The 27,936-nt window shown below is 35.5% G+C and overlaps 1 protein-coding gene across 4 annotated transcripts in view; it reads right to left on the bottom strand.

Annotated features, from left to right (window-relative positions):
- The window catches only part of SPTB (spectrin beta, erythrocytic), a 168,600-nt gene that overhangs the window by 135,410 nt on the left and 5,254 nt on the right, over positions 1–27,936 (bottom strand). The window contains exon 1 of one of the 4 annotated variants that reach the window (XM_074290373.1): positions 18,261–18,282. The exons of the other annotated variants lie outside the window; for them this stretch is intronic. The gene's annotated coding sequence lies outside the window, so the exon portion shown is untranslated. Of the gene's footprint in view, positions 1–18,260; positions 18,283–27,936 lie in introns of those variants that run through there. 4 annotated transcript variants of the gene reach the window in all.

Consider the following 27,936-nt stretch of genomic DNA (forward strand, 5'->3'; position numbering starts at 1 on the left):
TCCCCTCTGGACAAGTGCCATCGGATCTGTAGGCCAACCTAAGAATTTTGGACGCTGATGGCTCAGCATGCTTGCTGGACTATGTAAATGCTAGTCTTGTGGGTTTCAGCCACACATACCACTAGAGCTATTTGGCAGTAGTTTCTGAGGTTACAGGGAAATCAACATGTAACAGATCTTTTGATCTTCTTCCTGCTCACTGGTATTACATCTCATGAACTAGTACTTATATCTCACCTCTGTAACAGAGTTATAATCAGCACATTTTGCACCTGAGGTAAATGGTACCAAACTTAAGACACAATAAGTTGTAAGAGGTAAGACTTTAGAGGTCACCAAAAAGCCACGAAGAAAGTAGTGTGGGTGAGTAGCAATGTACCTTGGTATAGCAACCAGAGGACTGTGTTAACACCTGGTTTAAATAATTATTCTTGATTAACAAGGTTTAAGTTAAGTCAGTGTCACTGATACTGAATGAAGGTAGGACTGAAAGTGGCATCAGCTTCTAAATTCCAGGATGCAAGATGCTGAGTCCCAATTGCTCCATCTTAGTTATGGCCTGATTTGAAGGCTGGCTCTCTAAATTACTGCCCTCCACCCCCATTAGTATTCTAAAATCAAGTTAAATCAAATCAATATACTATGACATTGGTGTTACAACAAAGTCCACCTAAGCCTAAAAACTTTAATTAAAGGGTCATAGCCACAATGAGTAAGGAATAGCTATGATATCTAAAGATACTTAAGATACATAAGAATCACACTGTTAGAAAACTAGAGAGGGAAAAAAAAATCAACATTTTGCTTTTCTTGTGCAATTAACTATTCACTTTCTGTAAGCAAGTCATCCATTTACTGGATTCCCATTAAGCAATCCAGTCTATCCTATCCAGGTTTCTGGACTCTAGATTAAAAGTTTAATAATCATTTTTTCCCTTTCTTTTTTTATTAAAACTTTTTATTTTCAAAACATATGCATGGATAATTTTTCAACATTGACTCTTGCATAGCCTTGTGCTATAAATTTTCCCCTCTTTCTCTCCACACCCTTTCCTCTAGATGGCAAGCACTCCAATATGTTATACATGTTAAAATATATGTTAAATCCAATATATATAAACATATTTATAAAATTATCTTGCTGCACAAGAAAAATCAGATAAAAAGGAAAGAAAATGAGTAAGAAAACAAAATACAATCGAACAAACATAAAAAGAATGAGAATGTTATGTTGTGATCCACACTCAGTTTGTACAATCCTCTCTCTGGATGTAGATGGCTCTCTTCATCACAAGATCATTAAAAATGGCTTTGTATAGAGCACCAGCCCTGAAGCTGGGAGGACCTGATTTCAAATCTAGACTCAGACACTTAACACTTCTTAGCTGTGTAACCCTGGGCAAGTCACTTAACCCCAAATGCCGAAAGAAAGAAAGAGAAAGAAAGAAAGAAAGAAAGAAAGAAAGAAAGAAAGAAAGAAAGAAAGAAAGAAAGAAAGAAAGAAAGAAAGAAAGAAAGAAAGAAAGAAAGAAAGAAAGAAAGAAAGAAAGAAAGAAAGAAAGAAAGAAAGAAAGAAAGAAAGAAAGAAAGAAAGAAAGAAAGAAAGAAAGAAAGAAAGAAAGAAAGAAAGAAAGAAAGAAAGAAAGAAAGAAAGAAAGAAAGAAAGAAAGAAAGAAAGAAAGAAAGAAAGAAAGAAAGAAAGAAAGAAGGAAGGAAGGAAGGAAGGAAGGAAGGAAGGAAGGAAGGAAGGAAGGAAGGAAGAAAGAAAGAAAGAAAGTAAGAAAGAAAGAAAAGAAAGAAAGAAAAGAAAGAAAGAAAGAGAAAGAAAGAGAGAAAGAGAAAGAAAGAAAGAAAAGAAAGAAATAAAGAAAAAGAAAGAAGGAAAGAAAGAAAAAGAAAGAAATAAAAGAAAGAAGGAAAGAAAAGGAAAGAAGGAAAGAAAAGGAAAGAAAGGAAGAAAGGAAGAAAGAAAGAAAGAAAAGGAAAGAAGGAAAGAAAAGAAAGAAAGATCATTTCTTATAGAACAATAATATTCCATAGCATTCATATGCCATAACTTATTCAGCCATTCTCCAACTAATGGGCATGCACTTAGTTTCCAGTTTCTTGTCACTACAAAAAGGGCCGCCACAAACATTTTTGCACATGTGGATCCCTTTCTCTCCTTTAAGATCTCTTTGGGATACAGGTCCAGTAGTAACACTGCTGGATCAAAGAGTATGCACAGTTTTATAACTTTTTGAGCATAGTTCCAAATTACTCTCCACAACGGCTGCATCCGTTCACAATTCCACCAACAATGTATTATAGAGTCCCATTATCCTCACATCCCCTCCAACATTCATCCTTGTCTTTTCCTGTCATCTTAGCCAATCTGAAAGGTGTATAGTGGTATCTCAGAGTTGTCTTATTTGCATTTTTCTGATCAATAACGATATAGAGCACCTTTTCATTTGACTAGAAATGGCTTTAATTGTCTGTTCATAGCCTTTGACCATATATCAATTAGAGAATGGCTTGAATTGTTATAAATTTGAGTCAATTCTCTATATATTTTAGAAATGAGGCTTTTATCAGAACCCTTAAGTGTAAAAATGTTTTCCCAATTTATTGCTTCCCTTCCAATCTTGTTTAATTTTGTTTGTACAAAAACTTTTTAGCTTAATATAATCAAAATTATCTATCTGGTGTTCAATTATGAGTTCCAGTTCTTCCTTGGTCACAAATTCCTTCCTTCTCCACAGATCTGAAAGGTAAACTATCCTATGTTATTCTAATTTGCTTATAATATTACTCTTTATGTCTAAATTATGAAGCCATTTAGATTTTATCTTGGTGTATGGTATCAGGTAGGGATCAATGTCTAATTTTTGCCATATTAGTTTCCAATTTTCCCAGCAGTTTTTGTCAAATATTGAGTTCTTATCCCAATAGCTGAGGTCTTAGGGTTTGTCAAGCAGTAGACTGCTATAGTTATTGACTATTTTGTCCTTTGAAACTAATATATTCCACTGATTGACTATTCTGTTTCTTAGACAGTATTCAAATGGTTTTGATGACCACTGCTTTATAATACGCTTTTAGGTCTGGGACAGCTGGGCTACCTAAAGGTTAATAACCTATGAGAAGATTTGGGGTCAGATATAACCAAGGAGTAATGTGTCTGTCTAGAATCCAAATGGAAACATTTTATCTTTTTTTTGTCATTTAAATAATACACACTTCTAGCTTCCATTATTATAGCTAAATGAGATATGATCATCTAACTTTTTAATTAACTTACCTATCAGAACTACATGTTAATAATTATAGCAGTCCATTAGTTCAAGTTAATGCTTAGGAAGATCTTTAATGGGGAAAACTACCTATAAGCCTATTGTCTATTCTTCCTACATGTCCACTGAAGTATATTCACCCTACTTTCCCCTTCTTTATCCACACATGAAAAAAATAAGTTAATTGTCAAAATAAATCCAGATCACATTCTGAGAGTCTAACCTAACCGAAGTATAAATTGGGTAGACTTTTGGTCTCCACTCTACAAGTACAAACATATTACTTTAGAGATAAAAAGGAAAACAAAATTCCTAAATATCATTTAACTTCTTAGAACTGTATGGTCTCTAGTCATTGGATCAACCCAGAAATAAGACAAATAAGACAAGATTCCTGATTCTCCAGTTTCTCTTATTAACAACTAGTCATTAAATATAGACTATATGCTTGGCACTGACAAACCACTGCACAATATTCTCCTCCAAGAAAAGACATGTAATTCTTCATTAGAATACAGAGGATACATGAATTTTATTTTATTTTAATTTTTATTTGATATATTTCCCCAATTACATTCAAAACAATTATTTTTGGGTACCTTAACTTTATTTTAAAATTTTTTTTTATTAATTTTATAATTATAACTTTTTTTTTTTTGACAGTACATATGCATGGGTAATTTTTTACAACATTATCCCTTGCACTCCTTTCTGTTCTGAATTTTCCCCTCCTTCCCTCCACCTCCTCCCCTAGATGGCAGGCATTCCCATACATATTAGATATGTTATAGTATATCCTAGATACAATATTATGTGTGTAGAACCGAATTTTTGTTGTTGTTGCAAAGGAAGAATTGGATTCAGAAGGTAAAAATAACCTGGGTAGAAAAACAAAAATGTAAACAGTTTACACTCATTTCCCAGTGTTCCTTCTCTGGTACCCTAATTTTAAAAAGCATAAAGTATTCAATTTAACAGATCTGGCTGAGAACTTTCAACTATCATAACTCTCCCGCCTTCATAATCTAGGGCTGGCAGACCTGCTCTGCTCCCCCCCCATTTATCTCTTTGTGCTTTATACAGCTGGCTACACCCAATTCCATATGAATACTCTTATCAGACATATCCACTTAACAAATGTTTGACAGAATTACCCTGAACAGAGGCAGCTGCTTAACTCATCAAGCAGACTACAGGCTGGTATGGCCATATAAGTAGTCATATACATGTACAATCATATACACACACACACCCCCACACACCTGTCCCAGTCCTCTTCTTCCCTCCCTCATATTCCTCTCACCCTGCCCCAAATGAAATGACAGTAGGACCATACAACTTTGGAAATTTAAATGCAAAAAATTATATTCCTGACTACTCCTTAGTCAATACCTTAACCCTATTAGGCACTTTTTCCCACACTGTCTAGAAAATTATGAGTACAACAATTTGCTACTAACAAAAGATCACAGCATTTTCAAACTTTACATTTAGTAACTCTTGAAGCATTTACAAGAAACTAATAAATATATGTAATACATTGAAATTCCTCTATGACATTAGTGTCAAGGGGACAAGTCATACATGCAGACAGTAAAACCGAGTTATAGTACATGCAATTATGGGGAAGGACATGATTTGGTGTACAATATACCTGAATCCATGTAATATACTAGTTCTAGTATTCATTTATGAACTACTAAAATTATTTTTGGGTCTTTTTTAAAAATTTGCCAATAGTACTATTTTTTTCAAATGCATGTAAAGATAGTTGTCAACATTCATTTTTGTAAGATTTTTGTGTTCCAAATTTTTCTTTTCCCTCCCCCCTCTTTTACATCCCCTGTCCCCAAGACAGCAAATAATTGATACAAGTTAAATATATGTAATTCTTTTAAACATATTTCCATATTTGTCATGTTGGGCAAGAAAAATCATACAAAAAGGGAAAAAAAGTATAAGAAATAAAACAAAGGTAAAAATACTATGCTTCTATCCATATTCAGTGTCCATAATTCTCATTTTTATTTTTAAAAAATACACAAACATATATAATGTCATTAAATATATTTTGATGTCAAGTTTTCTCCCCAATAATGTTAATGTGATTTTTAATAATCAACCACAATTTTTTGTACATAATAGTTTTCTACTTCAAAAAAAATTAACAACCATAGTTGTTAAGCACTCTTGTGTCATATAAAGTGACCACAGAAATGCTAGCTAACTTGCACATTATCGACTCCTGTGATCAAATTGAAAACAGAGAACTCCTGAGTTGTGGTAACTTGATTACAATTTATAAGGATGACTGGAATTCCCTGCTCTCAACAAGGAGAAGCCTGATCTCAGTGTGACAACACAGGCCAAAAGGTTATTAGGAACCTTGTCCAACATATGTAGTTGTGGGAAACAGTGTGATACAGAGGAAAGGACACTAACTCTGAAATTAGATGATCCTGTCTCTGACTACACTTCTGGGCTCACAGGCAAATCACTCACTTAAGTTTCCTGGGTCAGTTTCCCAATTTATAAAATGGGGATATTAAACTAGATAATTGTTGAGGACCCATCTGGTTCTCTATAAGCCTTCCAGTTCTCCAACTATGAGACTGTGATTGATATGACTCCCTAATGCCTTTAGAACAGTATGTTAATTCCTCAGTCTAACATTTAAAAGTGTGCTATCACTTGGCTCCTACCTCCTTTTCTGATTTTATTTCATGTTCCTTTTGGAAACTGTTGTCTCTACTAGTTACTGGTTATTCCTCAATATGTCGTTCTATCTTCCACCTATGACCCTTTTCATTAGTGTCTTGAATGTATTCCCTCCTCATTCCGGCTCATTAGATCCAATTCACATGCAAGTCAAGACATTACCCTCATCATATCATTGTCAAGGATAATGAAGGATGATTAAGAAAATCCTTTAACTTTCATCAAAGCATCATCATTAGTCTTTAACAGATCTTCCCAATTATTAGCATTTTTCCTTTTGAAATTGCTTTGTATAGTGTGTGTGTGTGTGTGTGTGTGTGTGTGTGTGTGTGTGTGTGTACACTCTATTATCCCAATAGAATGGAAGCATCATGAGGTCAAGAACTATTTTCTTTACATCTTTGTATCACCTACATAGTGTTTTGTTTATAAAGCAACTAAACATTTGTTGGAGTGAATCAAAACCTCACTTTATGACTGGCATTATAGATGTTTTAATAAGATTGGAAAATTAATTTCTATTTAACTATAAGTTGGAAAATTAATTTCTACTTAGGTGATTTCTTAACGTGCTCAGAAACTATGACAGCAGAGAAGCCATTCTTATGATCAGGCTGCTTAGGATTCCATTGATATGTGTGCTCTAAAAATGTACTAAGAAAAATATGTTTGCTCCACTAAGGAAAAAAAAATGCAACAAAACTCATGCCCTTAGAGGCAGGGTAGAAAATCAGAGCTTGAGTAGATAAAGATATGAGAGCAGGATTCTTCCTTATCTAGAAATATTGAGTACCTATCACACATAGCACCTCTATAGTCATTACTTAGCACTTGTAAAAGATGCTTGCTTGTGTGTAGATGCCACCTTTGGCTGTGATTTCCTCAGTTTTCACAAGCTAAGCAGCATTAATCCTGGCCATTATTAGGCTGAGAGACTACTTCACAGAGGTTCCAAGAAATGACACTGAGGCGGCTTCACCAGACAGCAACAAACCAGCAAGTCTTTTAGCAAGTTCACTATTCTGCCCATAGCTTCCCCTTATGGAAAACACCTCAAGCTAAAATATTAACTACAAAAAAATAACATTAAGAAAACCCTACATTCTTTTTTTTTATTCATTTTTCCAAATTATCCCCTCCCTCCCTTCACTCCCTCCCCCCGATGGCAGGTAATCCCATACATTTTACATGTGTTACAATATAACCTAGATACAATATATGTGTGTAAATACCATTTTCTTGTTGCATATTAATCATTAGCTTCCGAAGGTATAAGTAACCTGGGTAGATAGACAGTAGTGCTAACAATTTACATTCACTTCCCAGTGTTCCTTCTCTGGGTGTAGTTATTTCTGTCCATCATTGATCAACTGGAAGTGAGTTGGATCTTCTTTATGTTGAAGATATCCACTTCCATCAGAATACATCTTCATACAGCATTGAAGTGTATAGTGATCTTCTGGTTCTGCTCATTTCACTCAGCAACAGTTGATTTAAGTCTCTCCAAGCCTCTCTGTATTCCTCCTGCTGGTCATTTCTTTGTTTCTTTCTTTTTTTTTTTTTTTTTAATTTTTTTTAATTCATTTTTCCAAATTATCCCCTCCCTCCCTCCACTCCCTCCCCCCGATGGCAGGTAATCCCATACATTTTACATGTGTTACAATATAACCTAGATACAATATATGTGTGTAAATACCATTTTCTTGTTGCACATTAATTATTAGCTTCCGAAGGTATAAGTAACCTGGGTAGATAGACAGTAGTGCTAACAATTTACATTCGCTTCCCAGTGTTCCTTCTCTGGGTGTAGTTATTTCTGTCCATCATTGATCAACTGGAAGTGAGTTGGATCTTCTTTATGTTGAAGATTTCCACTTCCATCAGAATACATTCTCATACAGTATTGTTGTTGAAGTGTATAGTGATCTTCTGGTTCTGCTCATTTCACTCAGCAACAGTTGATTTAAGTCTCTCCAAGCCTCTCTGTATTCCTCCTGTTGGTCATTTCTTACAGAGCAATAATATTCCATAACCTTCATATACCACAATTTACCCAACCATTCTCCAATTGATGGACATCCATTCAACTTCCAGTTTCTAGCTACAACAAAAAGAGCTGCCACAAACATTTTGGCACATACAGGTCCCTTTCCACTCTTCAGTATTTCTTTGGGATATAATCCCAATAACAGCAATGCTGGGTCAAAGGGTATGAACAGTTTGATGACTTTTTGGGCATAATTCCAGATTGCTCTCCAGAATGGCTGGATTCTTTCACAACTCCACCAACAATGTATCAGTGTCCCAGTAGAAAACCTTACATTCTACACAAATAAGGAATTAGTTGTAGAATGCATTACACAGTTCTCAAACTAGAAAAATCTGAGTGTCATTTTGAAAGATATCCCAATTTTGGGATTCTGCTGAAGAATTATCATTCAGAATTTGGACCAGGAAAAAACTAGTGAGAATAAAAAGGATGGAAGGTAAATAAAGTCCTATTCAATCAAGTACCAATGCTCACCATAGATGGGAAATTCATCCTCTGGCTGTTTCACAAACAAGATACTCCATCTCTAAGCTCTGGGCATTTACTCTGCTATCTTCAATGTATGAAACACTCTCCCTCTTCAATTCCAACGAAAGACCTTTTTGGCCTCCTTTAAGTCCCACCTAAAATCCTACCTTTTATAGGAAGCCTTCTCTAATACCTCTTAATTCCAGTACCTATCTATTCTATATAGAGCTTGATTTGAATATACTGGTTTGTATGTTGTCTCCCCCACTAGATTATAAGTTACTTGAGGACAAGAACTGCCTTTTCCTTTTTTTTTTTTTTTTTTTGTTTAGTTTATGTTTAGTGCAGTGCCTGGCACATAATGGGCACTTAATAAATATCTGCTGACTCCTTAAGGTCAAACATGGGATTTCAAGTAACTCTCATAAATATTTATTAAGCATTGTGTACAAAGCATTGTGTCATAAGTTTGACATGCTTATTGCAATCTAGTTAGGAAGGCATAATATGCATTCATAAAAAGGTAACTAATGTCATAGCATTTGAAAAACAAGTGATTTAACCAGGTCTTCAATCTCTAATGTTCTGTTTGTTTATTGTTTTTTTAATTAAGTGGAAAATGAGAGCAATGCTTTAATTATTCTACATATTTCAACATTTTACATTCATGCTTTCATACCAGTTAGTATGCAATATTTATCAATGGAAATTGTAACCCCTTGGTACGTCAGAAAACAATTTAATGAACTATTGCTGTCAAAAGATAAAATCACTACCAGGCTGGCTTTTGGATAAGTAGTCTCTACAAATTTAACTTAACTGATCTTCACATAACAGTTTTTAGATAAGAATTCTTCTTACCCTACACTCAAAATCTTTTCTGCATGCTGACAGATCTTAGGATCAGTTATTGTAACCTTTGAGAACTTAGAATTCGTGAGACAATGAATCCAGAAGTAGGATTTTTTTTTTTTGCAAAAGTTATTAGTGATAATAGCAATTAGCCTCACCAAAGAAGCAGCCACAGACTCATGCTGACCCCTGTTTGATTCCTGCATCTGACACATACTAGACTTTGGGTAAATCACTTAAACTTTTAGCCAACTCTCTAAAACTATAAATTGAAGAAAAAATGGTAGCTGACACAGTTCTCTATATCAATGAAAGCTTAAATTTACTTCCTACTCCTATCCCTATCAGCCTAAAAACTTGGAAAGAAATGAAGATGATCAAATACATACATACATACATACATACATATATATATACATACACACACACAAACACATATATATATATAAAATTAGAAATACTAATTCCTCTGTTATCAAGAGTTGGGAACAATGGCCCAAACCAACCTGGATACATGAATTTTGTTCAAATCTTTCTTCTATGAGTATATTAAATGTGGCATGTTTCCTTATCTCCATCCTGCTTATTTATGGCTCAGAGGAGTACAGATTTAAAGCTATAAAGAATCTGGGGGATCATACAATCCAAACTCCTCATTTTACAAATAAAGAACCCTGAATTCTAGAGATGTTAATTGACTTGTCCAAGTTCACTCAGGCAACAAATAAGAGAAGTAAGATTCACACAAGCACACATCCAGGTCTTTTTCTACTGTGTCACAAATCTTTCTCCAACTTTTTCGGTAGTCATTTGTAATCTTTAATCCCCTCTAAAATGCTAGCCACTTCTAGCAGGGATTCATTTTCAGACTTAATGAGAATGCTTTCTATTCCATCATCCAAATTGCTTGTCGTTATTCAATCATGTTTGACTCTTCACGACTCCATGCGAGGCTCTTCAAAACTCCACTCTCTCTCAAAGACTGTCCAAGTTCATGTTTGTTGTTTCCATGATACTATCTATCCATCTCATTCTCTGTGATCCCCCTTTCCTCTTGCCTCCAATCACTTTTTCCAATATTGGGGTCTTTTCCAAAGAGTTCCATCTTCATATTATGTGGTCAAAATATTTAAGCTTCATCTTTGGTAGCTGACCTTCCAGAAAATAGCCTGAATCAGATCACTTAGCAACATATTAAAAAATCTTTGTCTCTCTCTTTGTCTCTCTCTCTTTCCTCTCTCTCTTTCTCTCTCTCTCCTCTTTTTCAATCAACTTTCATAGATTAAAGTTTAGATTATGAGACCACTAAATGGAAAGTTCAGTGAACAGCTTCCTTCTGACATTAGACAATAATAAATATAACAATGAAACAAAGGCCTTTGCCTCAGTTTGGCTACAACAGCTACTGTGGCACCTATAGCTACCACCCTCAGTCAGATTAAGCCCAACTACAACTCTAGAGTTGAGGTATCCAATGCCTAATTCACTGCCACATGTGACTCAGAGCACTCCTAAGTGTGGCCAGAACCAGATCAAAATGTAATTGAGAAATATTTAACATAATAAACACGACATTAAATATAGATATTAGTTATTTTCTAAGTCAGCAGGCTGCAGGAATCCTTAAGTAGCTTGTGGCCCCCATTCTATGCCTGTCACTATTGCTTTAGAGCAGTAGTCTCACAATGAAAATGAATTCTTGAGTTGGTAGAGACCTCAGAGGTCATCTGCTCTAACCCCTTATTTTAAAGATGGGATTTGGAGAGTTGAAGCAATTTGTTTTAGGCCACACAGCTATGCAGAAGAGCTGAAATTCAAACCCAGTTCATCTGACTTCAGACTCAAAGAGTTTTTATAACTGAGCTCCTGCCCCTAAACTCTGGACCTCTTCACTCAAGCTGCCTTCTCATGTTGGAAATATCTCCAATTCTGTGGCCTCTTACACTAATTGCCTAATTTCTCTCTAGAACTTCCACTTGAGGAAGCTCCCAAGTCCATCCTGCTCATTTTTAACCTGCTTCGGAGTTCACCCTGACTTTCTGGACTTTTACTCCTCTCCCACCAACCCTCCTTTTTATCTCTTTTCAATGTGTATTTTCTCTTGTTAGGATGTATGCTTCTTTAGGGCAGGAACCATCTTTTGTTTTACTCTATCTTCCTAGCTCTTAGCATAGTGTATGGTATTTAGTGAGAATTTAACTAATGCCCTCCCTAATTAATCTGCATTGTGCCATGTTAGAGGTATAAGGGGTTTTAAAGATTATCTAGTTCAATTCTCTGAATTTCCATATGACTAAACTCTAAACTGAGGACTAGAGAATTGTCTTAAAATTAACCAGATTGATAAACAGTCAGGAGAAGATATGAATTTTCTCTTTGAGTCCTAGAGTCCAGCAGACTCTCACCTGTACTAAATCCACCACTGGTGACCAAGAAATAGAAAAAAAAAAAGAAAAAGAAAAAGAAGGTTATGAACCAGCAGAGCAAACCCTAGTCATTCAGATCTGTGAATTTTTTTAAATTCCCATATGGGAACTCTCTTGCTTTAAAAAAAAAAAATACAGTTGCTGTTTTAGTCCCTTCCATTATCAGAAAAAAAAATCCTTGAAAAGGAGATTGAAACAAAATTTCTCAGGATCCTATTCTCCCATTCTAGTAAGAAAACCCCCAAATGCTAGTAAATCAAAGCTTACACACAGACTCTATATGGCCTCTCTGTATGGTCATCTCTTCCCTGGATTCATGTACTCCACATTTATCAGCAAACTAATGCCTATCAAAAACTCTATCTTTACTCTAAAAAGGAGATTGGTCTTGTGGGAAAGTCCAACCTGTATAGTACATCCACAAAAAGAACATGATCCTTGACTTTTCTCCTCTTCTCCCTTGGTTTTCTAAAACTAGCATAGTCCTAGGACAAATTATGAAGCATCTTGTTCTTCACCACCCCCAATCTCTGCTCTTTGAATCCTTTTCCTTCCTCCATAGCTTCTACTCCCTAACCCACTCCATCCAGAGCCAATCTACAAATCATCTGCTTCTTTTAGTTACACTTTTCCATAATCAAAAGAAAATATCTGATAAACTCACACTGAAAGGCAAGAAAATAATCAGTCTGTGGTTTCCCTAAACAAAGTGAGGGGTTATAGCATTTTTTTTGTATTCCTGCAGTATTAACATCATTGCCTTTTCCCTAATAGACTGATATAAAAACATACTCTGATTGACTATACTAACCATCATTAGGTTCCTTCAAGCAAGTTCCTTTGCTGGTCTGAAAAGAGAAGTGTTTGTTTTAAGTAATTAATCCTTATTATAAGTAAAGTGACTTTTATTGTATTTTGTAGTCCAAGGGCATTTCAACAGCAATCCTGAAATCAGTGAACTGGCCTGAGTTAGGTCTGGTCTAGAATCCCAAGAGAGGAGACAGATGTCAAGAATATTGAGGAGACAGAATGGACAAGACTTGGCAATTGAACAGACATGGGAAGTAAGAGATAGAAGAATTAAAAATTATTCTGATATGTGAGTTTGGGTGATTTGGAGGTATATAATACTCTCAAAAGAAATAGGGATTTAGGGGCAACTAGGTGGTGCAGTGGATAGAGCACCAGCCTTGAATTCAGGAGGACCAAAGTTCAACTCTGGTCTCAGACACTTAACACGTCCTAGCTGTGTGACCCTGGGCAAGTCACTTAACCCCAGCCTCAAAAAAAAGAAAGAAAGAAAGAAAGAAAGAAAGAAAGGAAGAAAGAAAGAAAGAAAGAAAGAAAGAAAGAAAGAAAGAAATAGGGATTCATAGTAACTTGTTTTATGGTCATAAGAAATCAGAAACAGTGGGATTATCCACATTTGGGGGAATGGTCAAAATTTTATAATATATGAATATAATGGAATATTATTGTTTTGTAATAAATGATGAAGGGGATGGTTTTAGGAAAACCTGGAATGACTTATATGAACTGATGCAAAGTGAAGCATGCAGAATTAGGAGAACAATCTACATAGTAGCAGTAGTATTGTAAAGATAATCAACTGTGAAAAATTTAGTAATTCTAATCAATATAATGATTCACCACAACTCCAAAGGACTAATGACATAAAACAGCATCCATCTCCAGAGAGAGAATCGATAATGGACTCAGACCACGGATTAAAGCATTTTTTCTGTATCTGTATTTTTCTTGTTTTTACTTTGGGGGCAAGGAGACCATAGTTAATGCAGGAAAATGGTGCATGAATTCCTATGTATAATGAGTATTATACTTTTAGCCTTTTCAATTGATGGAAGAAGGGGTAGAAAGAGGGAGAGAATTTGAAACTGAAAATAAAAATAAAAATTCAAAAAAATAGGAAAGTTTAGAAAACAAACAAGTCTAAAAGGACAATGAAGGTATTGAGTTCTGTTTTGATCATCTTGTGTTTGGAATCCCTATAGAATACCCAGGATGAGATGATGACACAAAGGGGAGATCCCAAAGGGCAGGTATTCTCCCCCCCACATACTGCTCTCCATTCAGTCTTCTCTTGGCAAGACTGCAAAACTGAGCCTAGCCGGGAGGGATGCATCAAGAAAAACAGACACACTGGTAAGGCACCTGTTCAGTGTTGCATATAGACACAGAGGGCAGGGACACTGAGAACAAAGCTGTGAAAACACTGGCCACAGCCCAAGCTCTGGCTGGATACCTAGCAGATGGTACTAATGCATGCAGCCCAGAAGGCTTTGCATCATCTAGTACCCACTTGAAGAAGCAAAGAGGAAAAGAGAAAAAGATAGGGGGGGGGGAAGGAGCAAGCAAAGGAAATTTCAAACTGATGTAAGACATATGAATAAATTAACGGAGGGTAATATAATGTTATAGACTCCACAAAATCAGAACTTATAAAATCCAATGAAGTTGGGGGTGAATGGGTGGGTAAAAGGTAATAGGAAATGACTGACTGAATTATCAGGCAACTCCTTAAAGGAAAAGGCTCTGAAATCATCCTAAAGGTTATCTTCCTTTTTGATTTTATCATTTTTGTCAATAGCAAAGTCTATAGGATAAATGGAATTTTATGACTTTTCAGACAAAACTCCTTCAAAAACCTGATCCAGCATAGGAGAAAAATTCCACCACAAAACTTTTGCCTTCACTTCCTTAGCTCATTCAATATTTTCATCAGAATCCCCTGACCTTGTTGCCAACAGCTAACTGGCCATTTCACAAGGGGATTTCTTCAAGCAAGATCAATAACAAAAACAAAAACACCAGGATACTAGTAGGACTCTTGTTCTGCTAATAACTCTTGTGGCTCTGGACAAAGTTATTCTTCTCCTATCACAATATTTTTCTTCTACTATAAAGTGGGGTGGCAGTATTACCCAGCCTATCACTCCGGGACTACACATAAGGATTAGCTAAGAATAACAATAGCAAACTTGGAGAACTGAAAGCCAAAATGCTCACTAATCACCTCCCCAGGTGGAATGCGCCACAATGATTAAAGATTCCCAGGCTTTAGAAATTGAATTAAAGAGCAAATTACACAAGAAACCTTGAAGTATATAATATTGGGGTTTGAAATTGGTGTTCTCATAGACTCTTGCTTACGAGGCAAAACTTTTCTCTTGCTGACTAACTTCTTAGTAGCATCAGAGAGACAATTCCTCTCTATGTCCAAGAGAATTTGAGGAGGGTCTTTGAGAGACCACAAGAATTACTGCCAAAGCTGTAGTTTGACCACTAATATGCCATACAACATTAGACAAACCAATTATATGTGTTCAAAAAGGAATATTTTGAATTATCTAGGGATTTTTCCCTTTGAGACTCAAAAATCTATGTTTTTTGTTTTTTCTCAGCTATAGCACAGTGGTGGATGCAATGCTGGACTTGAAATCAGGAAGACCCAAGAATAGATCTAACCTTTGACCCTCTCTGTTAGCTGTGTGACCCAGGGCAAGTCATTTTACCTAACAGTCAAGCAATCAATATTCAAAGAATGATGGAGAGAGAGAGGCAGAGAGAGAGAGAGAGAGAGAGAGAGAGAGAGAGAGAGAGAGAGAGAGAGAGAGAGAGAGAGAGAGAGAGAGAGAGAGAGGCAGAGAGAGAGAGAGAGAGAGAGAGAGAGAGAGAGAGAGAGAGAGAGAGAGAGAGAGAGAGAAAGGCAGAGAGAGAGAGAGAGGCAGAGAGAGAGAGAAAGGCAGAGAGAGAGAGAGAGAGGCAGAGAGAGACAGAGAGAGAGAGAGAGAGAGAGAGAGAGAGAGAGAGAGAGAGAGAGAGAGGCAGAGAGAGACAGAGAGAGAGAGACAGAGAGAGACAGAGACACAGAGACAGAGAGACAGACAGAGAGACAGAGAGATACAGAATGAGAATCTACTGAAAGACAAGTTCTAACTTTAATTTTTGGCTCTGCAACTGGGTAAATAGTCCAATCTCACCAACTCTCAGTTTTCTCATTTTTGAGATAAGGTGCCTGTACCAAATGATCTTTTCTGAAGCTCTATTTCTATAATAAAATTAAAAGTGAAGCCACATACACACATACACAAACATTACAGCGCACATTACTATTGCTGTTCATTCTCCATTTTAGAAGAGGATCAATATCATCACAGGATGATATCTTGATATGTGGGTGAATTGGTTTTAAGTGAGGCAGTATTGCACAAAATCATCAGCCTTACTCTCCCAAAGTCATCAAAGTTTAGGAGCAAGACAATAAACATCTTGTTAAGTCTCTGTGACATAAGTCATCCACAAAGAGCATTACAGCCTAGTTAGTTCCCAGCACAATGACACCACAGACTTGAAAAAGAAAAATGGCTACAAGTAAAATTTTTCAGTAAAAAACAGAACAAAACAAAACAACCACAATTTTTTAAGAGCTAGAAGGTACTTCAAAGGTTATTCAAGTCAATCTGTTCTCTTTACAGATTAGGAAACTGAGGTTTAGAAGAGTTAAATGACTTTAACCAAATCATGTACAAAGCTACCTATTGGCCAACCCCCCCTCCCAAAAAACAAACAAAAAAAACCCAAAACCAGAAAACAGATTTCCTGAAAGCTATTTCCATGCCCTTTCTATGATACCTCATTTACTTTGAGTGCTCCTTTACCTCCTGTTTAGAAGGAATGAAACATCATGGAATATTAGAATAAGCTCCAGGCTGATCCCTAATCATTGGTCAAGCATTGGTCAAGTTAAACTCTTCAGGCCTCAGATACTTTACAAAATCAGGGAATCAAACTAGATGGTCTCTAGTCATCTCTCAAGTGTGACACTCTATGATTAGGTTTTCTGGTATGGTTAACATCTCATCTACAAGCCAAGAAATATGGATCAAGTTTTAGTTGCAATAAACTTCAAGGGAGCATACGAATTCATGCATTGCAATTTTACTTTATTGAATATAACAATAAGTATATCATGTTCCAAAGAATTTTTTGTTTATACAAAAGTTTTTACTATAATGATATTTGTTAAAACAAGTTTTGTCCAAATAAAATATTGGTTCCTTTGTGTTCTTAAGATTATCCTAACATGTAGTAAGAACTTAATAAGTGATTGTTCACTGACTGATAACTAAATATGGATCCCACAAACAGAATGGGATTTTACAAAAACAAATGGTACATCTTTGTAACATTTAAAAAAATAGATGGATGGAACTAACAAAATAGGCATAACAATAGTTTCTTATTGGAAATGAGTGACCATTTCACATGGCCTAAAAATTAGCTATTGTACCATCAACAAAAATGCCAAAGCAAAATGGGAAAAAGGTTGCAGGAGGCAGTGTTAAGTCCATTTTTATTAAAAACACTCAGTGGAAAGAAGTAGGGGAATGTGGTGACATATTTAATGCACTTTACAGATGAGACTGAATGCAAAGCATTCAGATATCAGAAAGGACACCACCAACACCAACACCAACTAGTGAGATTGGAAACATGAGAAGGAATAAAATGAGATCAAAGACAGCTCACAGGCTTGGGGGTGGAAGGACTAGTTGGGGGGAGGGGGAGAAGCAGAGCATCCAAGACAGATAAGTGATGGGAGGGAGCCGCCTGGAACACAAGAAAAAGACCTAAGAAAGCCAGAGGGAATCTCGCAATAAGATACTGCATCAATTTAGAAAAGGGGTGGGGAAGATGAGAAGGAAAAAAGCCAATGCTATTTTGAGCCAAGTATGCCTCAGTATCAAAAGGTTGGTGATTGGGGCCCTGCCTAGAAGGAGGGGCTAACTTGGCCACAGCTGTGGAATTGGACTAAAGTGTCTGGTTGCTACCCCAGGCTCCCAGGAAATGTCTTTCCCTATCCAATCTGGCTGTAAGAGAGGCTCCCCAAGAGGATTTGAATAAGGAAGCCAGGCAGATTGGCTTTCCACTTCCCCAATCACTCTGATCTCAAATATAAGATTGGTCCCTTTTCCCTTCCTTTCTTATCACCTCCACCTGAACAGGCCATCACCACAAACATTAACAGAAGAGTTCAGCAGGGACTCTAAATGAAGACTCATTGAGTTCCCACCTTTCCTCAAAGGGGGAAGTAGTATGATATAATATTAGCAGCACCCCACACACATACAAACCACCACCACATGAAACCATTTTGTACACTACTATCATGTAAGAAAACCCCAGGGGAAAAAAATCCTCACACTACCCACCAGGGCAGATCCTTGTGCTTCTGTCTTTCCCAGGAAGAAGGCTTGGGGTAAGAGGCCCTAGACTTCCTAGCAAACAACTCTGTCGGTCATTAACACTGTGTGTCCAGGAGGAAATCTTCCAGTGACATGAACCAACCAAAGAAAAAGCTTTCACACCCAAAGAGCTCTCATGAAACAAGATCCTTCCCTTATCCTTATCAACCACAAGATTCATCTTACACCAACTCACTGAAAGTACCTCTTTGTTTCCCGGGAAGGCTTTTACCACATTCTTTCCAGGCTTCTATAGAATATCCATTTGTCCCCAAATTCTTCCCCTTCCCCAAAGGGATTCAAAGATGTAGACCATCTTCTCCACCTTCCTCATTGTTTAAGGACAGAAGACTTAATAGTGTGTAAAATGCCTTTAGAGAAAAATGAAGAATAGAAAAATTACCGAATTTTTCAGCCAAAAAGTTAGAACTTGTTTCAGCTTTCCCATGGCTTCAGAGATGGTGCTGTCTCAAATGTCTGCCACTGACAGAACTTTCTGGGGAGCCCATCAAGATTGTCACAGCCAACTTTCCCCATGAAGGTACTTCCTCAGCCTCCATATCATTTGCTTTATCTACTTGGAAGTCCACTGATTCAATACTGTATATGTGATGGTATCCCAGCCAGTTCTAAGCCCACCAACATTTGAAAGTTACAACTTACACTATATTTTAATGAGTTATTGAAACCACTACCATCCCGTTTGTGTTCTGGCTTTCACAAAAACAATTTTTTCCTCCACCACCAATTCAGAAGAGTATAATTAGTGATCCCCAAATAAATGGATCTCAGAATTCTCATTCCCACTGAACAGTGTGACCTTGACAAAAATCATTCTTTCAATGACTCTGTAAATCAGATACGGGAACGTCTACTACTAACCACTCTATTGGAAAGGTTTCAGAAGAGACCAGATGATGTCTGCAAAGTGCCATCATCACACTGTATTTATGGAATACTTATCTTCAGGAAGGTTAAATGCTTTAAGAAGTTTCACAATTAAAATAAAAACTATTTTTATCTTAGCTTATTTTCTAAGGAGGAATTTTTTAGTCTAGTATTCCCTCTATAAAAATGTCACTAGCTGAAGGTCAGTTAGTGACTAAGGATTAGACTGTAACTTTCCCATTGTCTCCATCTTCTATAAGAAGACAATTCACTAGGCTTTGAAAGAAAATTGGCTTTGATCTCAGGACACCTGAGTTACTATTCCAGATTTGACATTCACTAAGTGTGTGAACCTGAGCAAGTCACTTACTATATTGGCCTCAAATTCTTCATCTGTATTTGGATTGGATAAAATGGTTCTAAGGTTCCTTCAAAGTCTAAATCTATGATTTTTAGAGTTTACAATTCATCTTCTACCTCTTTTTTTGTAGGCTAGACAAGTTTCATAAAAACAAACAAACAAACAAACAAACAAACAAACAACAACAACAACAAAAAAACCCCACAAAACCAGATGTTTGCAGAGAGAAAAAATAAAGCAAGAATCAAATTAATCCTGGGTCATATACCAAAGCCCCAAACAATGCATAGTTGTAAACTAGAGCAGAACACATACACATAAACTAGAGCAGTACACATACATTGAATATTTATTGAGTCCTTGAGAATAACTCTGCAAAACAAAGATTATCCTTGTCCTTTTCTTTTCCCATTTGGATCAAGAATTCCTTGAAGATAATTTTCTCTAATTTTTTTTTCTGAGTAACTTTAAAAAGCATGTAAATGTCTTCTGGCACAGGAAGAATATGAGCAGCTAGATAGCCTAATACATTGAGGGGACAGGAGTAAGTTACCATCCCCTACTACAAATTATATTCACAAATAAGTTGAAACGACTTTATCCAGCTTCTGAAAAGCAAACTATTTAGCTTTGCCGGAGATGAAATTCTCTCTTTCACTTCAAACTAATAGTGTATTCCTAGATGTCATAAGTAGAGGTACTCCCTATCCTAATACTATAGCTTATTTCTTCATACTCACATAAATAAAAGGTTCTTTCCTTGCCTTTGACTGTTCTAGAAACTTTCTTATATCTGAAGATTACTCATAGTATACAGGATAAAGATAGGATTTCTTTTGAGCATATGAAGGACAGTATGGCCTCTGTTTATTTAAGAGATTTTTTAAAAATACAAAGCCATTGAAAATGTTCAGAATAGTCAACTACCTTGTGAAGAGATAGGATGCCATAGGAAAAAGAACAGTGACTTTGATAACAAAAGACTCTGAGTTCAATTCTTTCTCTGCCACTTTTACCTGGCAGCCATTCCATTCTATAAGTTTTACGATATTATTAACATTAGGATATACACATACATACACTATTATATTAGCTGAGGCCATATCTATGTAATATTGGTTTTTGGTGATTTCCTTAACACTCAGGGTTCTGATAATTGGACCCCTTTCCTTTCTTCAATAAGCCTCATTATTTCCCTGATGCTGAGATTCATTTCACAGGGTTAACTTTATCTCTCATCTTCAGGCTTCTTTCAAGTCTCAGCTAAACTCCTACTTGCATGAAGCTTTTCCCAGCTATTATCAATGCTAATGCCTTCCTTCTGAGATTAACTTGTTGGTCAGTCACTCTTTATAGAATGGTTTGCCATTTTCTTCTCCATCTTTACATATGAGAAAACTGAAACAGGTTAAATGCCTTGCCCAGAATCATACAGCTACCTCATTGTCTAAGGCCAGATTGAAACTCAGGAAGAGGAGTGTCTTCTTGACTCCAGACTTGTTGCTCTATCCATGCACCACCTAGTTGTTCCTTTTACCTGAATATATTATGCACATATCTGATTGTTTACTTATGGTCTCCCTTGATCGTTGAAGGCAGGGACCATTTTAGCCTTTCTTTATATCCCCAGAATTTAGCACAATGCCTGGCACAACTTAAACCCTTAAAATGCTTGTTTATGATTGACATTATCTTCTTTATCCCTCTCAATAATTTCCCAAGGGTCTTTGAGATCCCTTTCAAAGCCAAGAGCAATATCCCAAACTCCTACACGTATCTAAAGAGGCCTAACAGCCCCATTCTGGAAGCTAAACAAGAGCTTCTGTCAATCACTAGGCAGAGAAAAGGGGTAAAAGAGAGGAGAGAGGTTGGATTGCAGTGGGAGTGTGTGCATGAGAGAGAGTTTTGTTGAAGAAACAAAAAATACTGAAAGGCCTTAGCAAGCAGTATCATTGGTGAAACTGACTTTTTATAAGGGTGAAATAGAGAACAAGGGCATGAAGAAATAAACTAATGCTTCCTTTGACCATTTACAAAGTGTTTTCATCTCAAAACACGTTAAGGAAAATATAATTGAAATGTGTTTTGGGAAAAATTGTACTTGGGGATTTTGTGGATTTTCTCTGAACCTCATACTCCTTTGGTTACTCTAAAACAAACATTCATTGGAAAATCAGGAGGGAGAATCTGTCTGGGTATACATAATTAACTATTTTAGAGTATAATTTTATCAGCCTAACATTGACTATTTTTTAAATCTTAAAACATGAAAACAATCATCAAATATTGAAAAAAGAGAGTTTAGTCTTACAAAAACCCAGAGGTTGTTTTAAAAAAATGTAAATTTCAGTATAGAGTACCCTAACTTCCTATGAACGTTTTTAAAAAATCTTCTACAAGAAAAGTAGTTTAGGAATATTCTTAGTCCTGTATATTCTTGAAAGACTCGGGGGCAGCTAGGTGGCGCAGTGGATAGAGCACCAGCCTTAGATTCAGGAGGACCCGAGTTCAGATCTAATCTCAGACACTTAAAATACTTCCTAGCTGTGTGACCCTGGGCAAGTCACTTAACCCCAGCCTGGGGGGGGGGAAGAAAGATTCAGCTAAAAAACATTTATTAATCATCATTATTTAAATCAGCTTTAAATTTTTTGTCTGAAGTAAGCTCCAGAACTCTTTAACGACTAATCCCACTGTATGGCACAAAGACTATAAGTTATAATATAAATAGGCACAAGGTATAATATAAATGGGGCCTACTGATTGCTATTCTGATAAAAATAAAAATATAGCTTAAAAGCCATCTAAAAAATAAAAGCAATTTACATGATCTATACTTTTATCCTAACAAAACTAGATTTTGTACTTTTAATAAACAAGAATTTAGTAAGTACTTAGTATGTGCCAGGTATTGTGTTAAGTGCTGGGGATACAAAGTCAGTCAACATTTATTAAATGCCTAGTAGGTTACAAGCACTATTCTGAGCAGTAGGATTTAAAAAAAAAAACAAAAACAAAAAAAAAAAAAAAAACAATACTTGCCTTTAAAGCCTCACAATCTAATGAAGAGAACAAACATATAAACAAACCTCCAAAATTGGAGATAATTAACAGGAGGGAGATACTAGCATTAAGGGGAAATCAGAAAAAGATTCTTATAATTTTAGCTGGGACTTGAAAGAAGGCAAGGAATAGGCAGAAGGTGGCAAGAAAGAATTACAAGAATGGAGGACAGCTAGGGAGAATGCAGCCAGGACAGGAAGGAATCATGTGAGGAAGAGAAAGGAAACCAGTGTTTCTGGACTACAGTTATGGGAATGACTAAAGTATAAGAAGATTGGAAAAGTAGGGTCGTCTTTTGAAGGATTTTGAATGCCAAAAAGATAGGATTTCCTATTTGATCCTGGAAGTAAGCATAGAGACTTGAAGCAGATAGACAAACCAAAAGGCTATACAAACAGGCCAGAAATGAAGTGTCAAGGGCCTCCATCAGGCTAAGAATGGAAGCGAAGAAAGAGGAGGATATATACAAGATATGATGCTAAAATTGACAAGAGTTGGCAACAATTAGTTGGGGTGGAGAGATGGGGATGAGAAAGAAAATGAGAAGTAGAAGATAGCAACTGGTAACTTAGGAAAAGGGCTTAAGTGAAAAAAAATTTAAGTTCAGTTTTAAGGATCCTAAGTTTAAAATGATTATATGGCATACAAGTCAAGATGTTCATTTGAGATGCAAGACTAGAAGTTTAGGGCTGAATAAATAGATTTGAGAATCAGCACAGAAAGAAATCTGTGGGAGCAAATTCTATCAAGTTGATTTGCTTGTGGTCTCCTCCACTCCTTGAAGTCAGGAACCATTTTTACCTTTTTTTATATTCCCAGAACTTAGCACAGTGTCTGGCACAACTTATACCCTTAATAAATGCTATTTACTGACTGACCTTATCTTCTTCCCTTCCTGAAACATAAATATTCCAGAATCAATCCACAAATGTACTTTGACTCATATGACACAAAAATGTTACAACTCCTGTCTTCAAGAAGCTTAAAAGTTATTTCAGAAGACAAGATAAACACCTTAAAAAGTTAAATATTTTGACAGTCTCAGACCTGTGTCATCTTCATTGGTATAAAGAACTCTTGGTATGGAAACTCCCTCCAATGAAGTATAGCAACTAATCTGTAATTTAGATCTTAATGATTTGCCTAATGTAACAATGAATTAGTTACATGTCCAAGATCACAGAGATAGGATGTGACAAAAGCAGAATTTGAAACTAGGTTTTCTTAGCATGTAGTAAGGAATTTCCATTTTTTTTTTACTATGCTGCAATTCTTAAAACAGCATGAATCATATAATAATATATGATATATGAGAGATGAAAGGAGATAAGAGGAGATGTGATCAATGATAGGTTATAATATACTATGGTATTATAAATTACTTATGATATGTAAGAAGAGTAATAAAAAGTTCTTTAAGGGCTTCAGAAGATGGAAGATGCCTATGGGCTAAAACAGGCAGAAAAAGCTTCATGAAAGAGTGCATAGAGTGTGCTTTAAGGCAAAACCCCCATAAAACTACATACCAATGATATTTGAATGGAATATAATATGACCAAAATTTGATAAGTATTGAATTAGTAGAAAAATGTAATGATATATTTTTAAAACAATCTAAGCTGTTGACATTTCAAACTTATGAAATATATACAAATATTTTATATACATATGAATACATATTTTCATAGATTCATAAGTATATGTATAAATATGTAGGCAAAAAAATGAAATAATATAAAGCAGATTAAAATCATTTCTAAGATGTTTTTTGCCAAATCTAAATCTCAACCATGCAACATCTTATCTGATTTTCTGACATTTTCTGACAATAAATGTAAAAGTTAGTGACAATTTGCTTCAATTCCAAATCACAAGTATTTCATTTAGGTAATATTAATATTGGCATTTCCGAGAGTTTTTCATAGATTTACTAAGATAGTGGTAATTACTTTTCTAATACTGCTAATGTTGTTCTATATATACAAAATTTGATGAAAAAAAATTCTCCAAATTTCCTCTATTTCTAAAAGGCAACAATGATTAAAAAAAATCTAGCAGGGAGTCAGGAAAACTTGGGTTCAAATTCTGCTTCTGAGATATAACCAGTTGGGTGCCCATAGTCACTGTCAATGTAACCTCCCAGAGCTCCCATTCACACAAAAGTTCCTCTGGAGGAGGAAGTTTCCATACCAGAAGTTCCAATGTAGTATACTGATGAAATCACAGGCCCAGAACAAGGCCTCTACTTTTTAATGTTGAACAGCAATTTCTGAACAAAGATTTTATTGATGTATGAGTAAGTACTAGACAGACTTCTTCAAATCATGAAAAGAATCATTTATCTATCCCTTCTATTCCACATCCTCTCCACCAAAAACATTTCCTTTCATTTCTCTGCCCATTTAGAAGTTGATGAATAAAATAATCTGTCTGCATTCTCAAGATTTGAAATTACCACAAGAGTTTGACAGATCAAAAAGATAAGCATATACAGTAATGATACAAATTTTATTCCTTCTCACTGCATACCCCCTTTCCAATTAAATACCATTTATACTTCTTTTTTTAGGAGTTGTCCAGTCACCTACATCCAAACTCAGTCTTACTTTATTTTATGGCATCTGATAGGGATAAGGTAAAAAACTTTTAAAGTTAAAAAAAAAAAAAGCAGGGAGAAATCTTTTTTTTCCCCTTCTGTAACTTGAGACAATGTAAAAAAAAAATTAAGTAGCAACTTCAAACTAAAACACAGCTTCAACTGAACATCTAATGTTTTGTACCAAAACAAGCAGATGTCATGAATCACCCACAACAGAACAATCCCTTTTATAGTGTATTTAAGTAAAAGTCTACATAAATTATTCTATTCCATGTGAATTCCTCAGCATTTTAATTTTTAATAAAAATCCAAAGGTTCCCTAACAGAAATCAAGAATCCAGACACATTATCAATGAACAAATTACTCAGTTTGAATTGGGTGATCCTGGGGAAGGAGTCAGTAAACAGTACTGCTAAAGATATGAGCTTATATTCAACAGAACAAAATTCTGAGTATAGACGTATTTTGCTTTTGTCTTTGTATCTACAAAACCTAATAAAGTGTATTACAAGTGGTTAATATTGATTTAATTAAAGTGCATGTAACATTAATGTAACATTATGTAAAAGCCCTATTTGTGGCCTCCACTATGAACAGACCTGACAACACAAATACTTACCTTAACTCATGCATACATTTGGGGTTATTTTTGAGTTTGGGAGTTAAGGTAAAGAGATATCTCTTTACTATACCCACTCAAATGAAACCAGCTAACCTCCATTTAAATTTATCACTGAAAAGGGAAACCACCACAATTTCAATCTTTCTGAGGCCCTATAATAAAAAATTACATCAGTAAGTTTGGAATGGGCCAAAATAATAAAACCTCATTAAATGGATAACTTTATACTTATGTACCAGACAGGCAGCTAATCTAAGGCAAGTATTTTTCACCTATCTGGAAGATGGTAATGATCATTCCTCAAATATCTTAAGAAACAGAGAAAATTTGAGTATAGAGGCAGAATATCTGATCAGCTTTTCCATTCCACCACTGAGAGATCTTCTTAGTCTGTCTTATTTTATTTAAATGGCTGTGAATTCTCAAATCAGATATACTATATCCAGATTTAAGTACAAAAACGTATTTTAAAGACAACTGCAGATACTTTCACCTTATTCACATTTTGGATTATCCGAGTCTCTGTTCCTCTTCATTAAGGGAGGAAGCCTAGAATTAAAAGTAATTGAAAGTAACTCCTCTTCAGGAGCCAAGGAAAGACTTTATTATTTTTAAAGTTACTAGATAATATGATTTCAGTTAATAGCATTCAAACTCCCCCCCCCCAGAGGGATTTTTTGCTACTTTTTAAAAAAAATGTTATACACAAAGGATTTGTTTCATTGCCAACTACCCAGAAAATGGTAACTTAGAACTGGAAGCCCATATTATGGTCAGAAAAAAAGAAGTGAAATTTTATACCCTCTAAAACAAATAAGGAAATACACCTTTTTCCTTTCAACAAGCATCTGAGGTATTATAGACTCAAAATATTGCACATACTGTCAGATATGATCAGTTCCTAGTTAGTTTTGCTAAACTGTTTTTCTGCTACAAAAAAGACTCATGAAAGGGGAGGTACATGACCAGAAATAAATGAAAGTATTTTTTAAAAGAGAAAAAAAAGAAGAGTAGGGAAAGGAGAAAAAGAGGCAGAAAGTGAAAAAAATGAGAAAATAAAGAGGGTGTGGTGAGGAAGGAAAAAGGAATTGATGGAGAAGAAAAAGTTGTGATAGAAGAAAAAGAAGGAAGGGTAAGGAAAGAGGGAGTTATAGGGAAAGAGAAAAGAACTTATGGGGAGGGGAAAAAAAAGGCAGAAGAATGAAGAAAGAAGGAAGGAGCAACCATGTCAAGAATGTGCACTGATCATTTATATTTGCAGCCAAGAGAACCAGGAAGAGGAATGTAAGAAGATGATATCAGAATGTCAGAAGTGGGCAAGATGGGTTTGCAAGGGAACATTCCTGTACACATTGGGTTTTTAAATAGTTTATGAGTTGTAAGACTAGGAATTCCCTGGTGAATGGTATGTAGCTGAGATTGGCTGACATTAGAAAATAAATTAGGTATTCTGTGTTATGGAATATTATTGTTCTGTAAGAAATGACCAACAGGATGAATACAGAGAGACTTGGAGAGACTTACATGAAGTGATGCTGAGTGAAATGAGAAGAACCAGGAGATCATTATACACTTAAATAACAATACTATATAAAGATGTATTCTGATGGAAGTGGATATCTTCAACAAAAAGAAGATCTAATTCAGTTCCAATTGATCAATGATGGACAAAACAAGCTACACCCAGAGAAGGAAAACTGGGAAATGAATGTGGACTACTTGCATTTTTGTTTTTCTTCCCAGGTTATTTTTACCTTTTGAATCCAATTCTTCTTGTGCAACATCTAGGGGAGGAGATAGAGGGAAAGAAGGGAAAAGTTGGAACAGAAGTGAGTGCAAGGGATAATGTTGTAAAAAATTACCCATGCATATGTTCTGTCAATAAAAAGCTATAATAAAAAAATAAAGAAAAAAAAAGAAAAAAAATTAGATATTCTGTCTATATTCTGAGAAATAAGAATAGTCAAAGGGAGAAATACAATAGAATATTTTAAAAATATCTACAAAATAATAATCACTAAACACTTACTTGAGCAAGTTCATTCATTCAACATTTAAGTCCCTACTAAGTGCAAAGCACTATGCTAGTATATTTACATAGTTTCAATAAGACATAGCATCCGTATGGAGCAAACAGAATAGCAAAGGGATAAAATACAAACACATATAACTATAATAAAATTAATATATGGTAAGTGTCTTAGAGGTTCAAAATAATGTCACGAGAGATCCAGATGAGAGTGTCATTAACTAAATGAGTTTAAGGGATCTTCCTGAAAAGGGCATTTCAGTTGAAACTTGGAAAAAAGTAGGAATTCAATAGGAAAAAATTGGGGCTAAAGGACAT

Source organism: Sminthopsis crassicaudata, chromosome 2 (genome assembly GCF_048593235.1).
Source record: "Sminthopsis crassicaudata isolate SCR6 chromosome 2, ASM4859323v1, whole genome shotgun sequence".
Classification (NCBI taxonomy): Eukaryota; Metazoa; Chordata; class Mammalia; order Dasyuromorphia; family Dasyuridae; genus Sminthopsis; species Sminthopsis crassicaudata.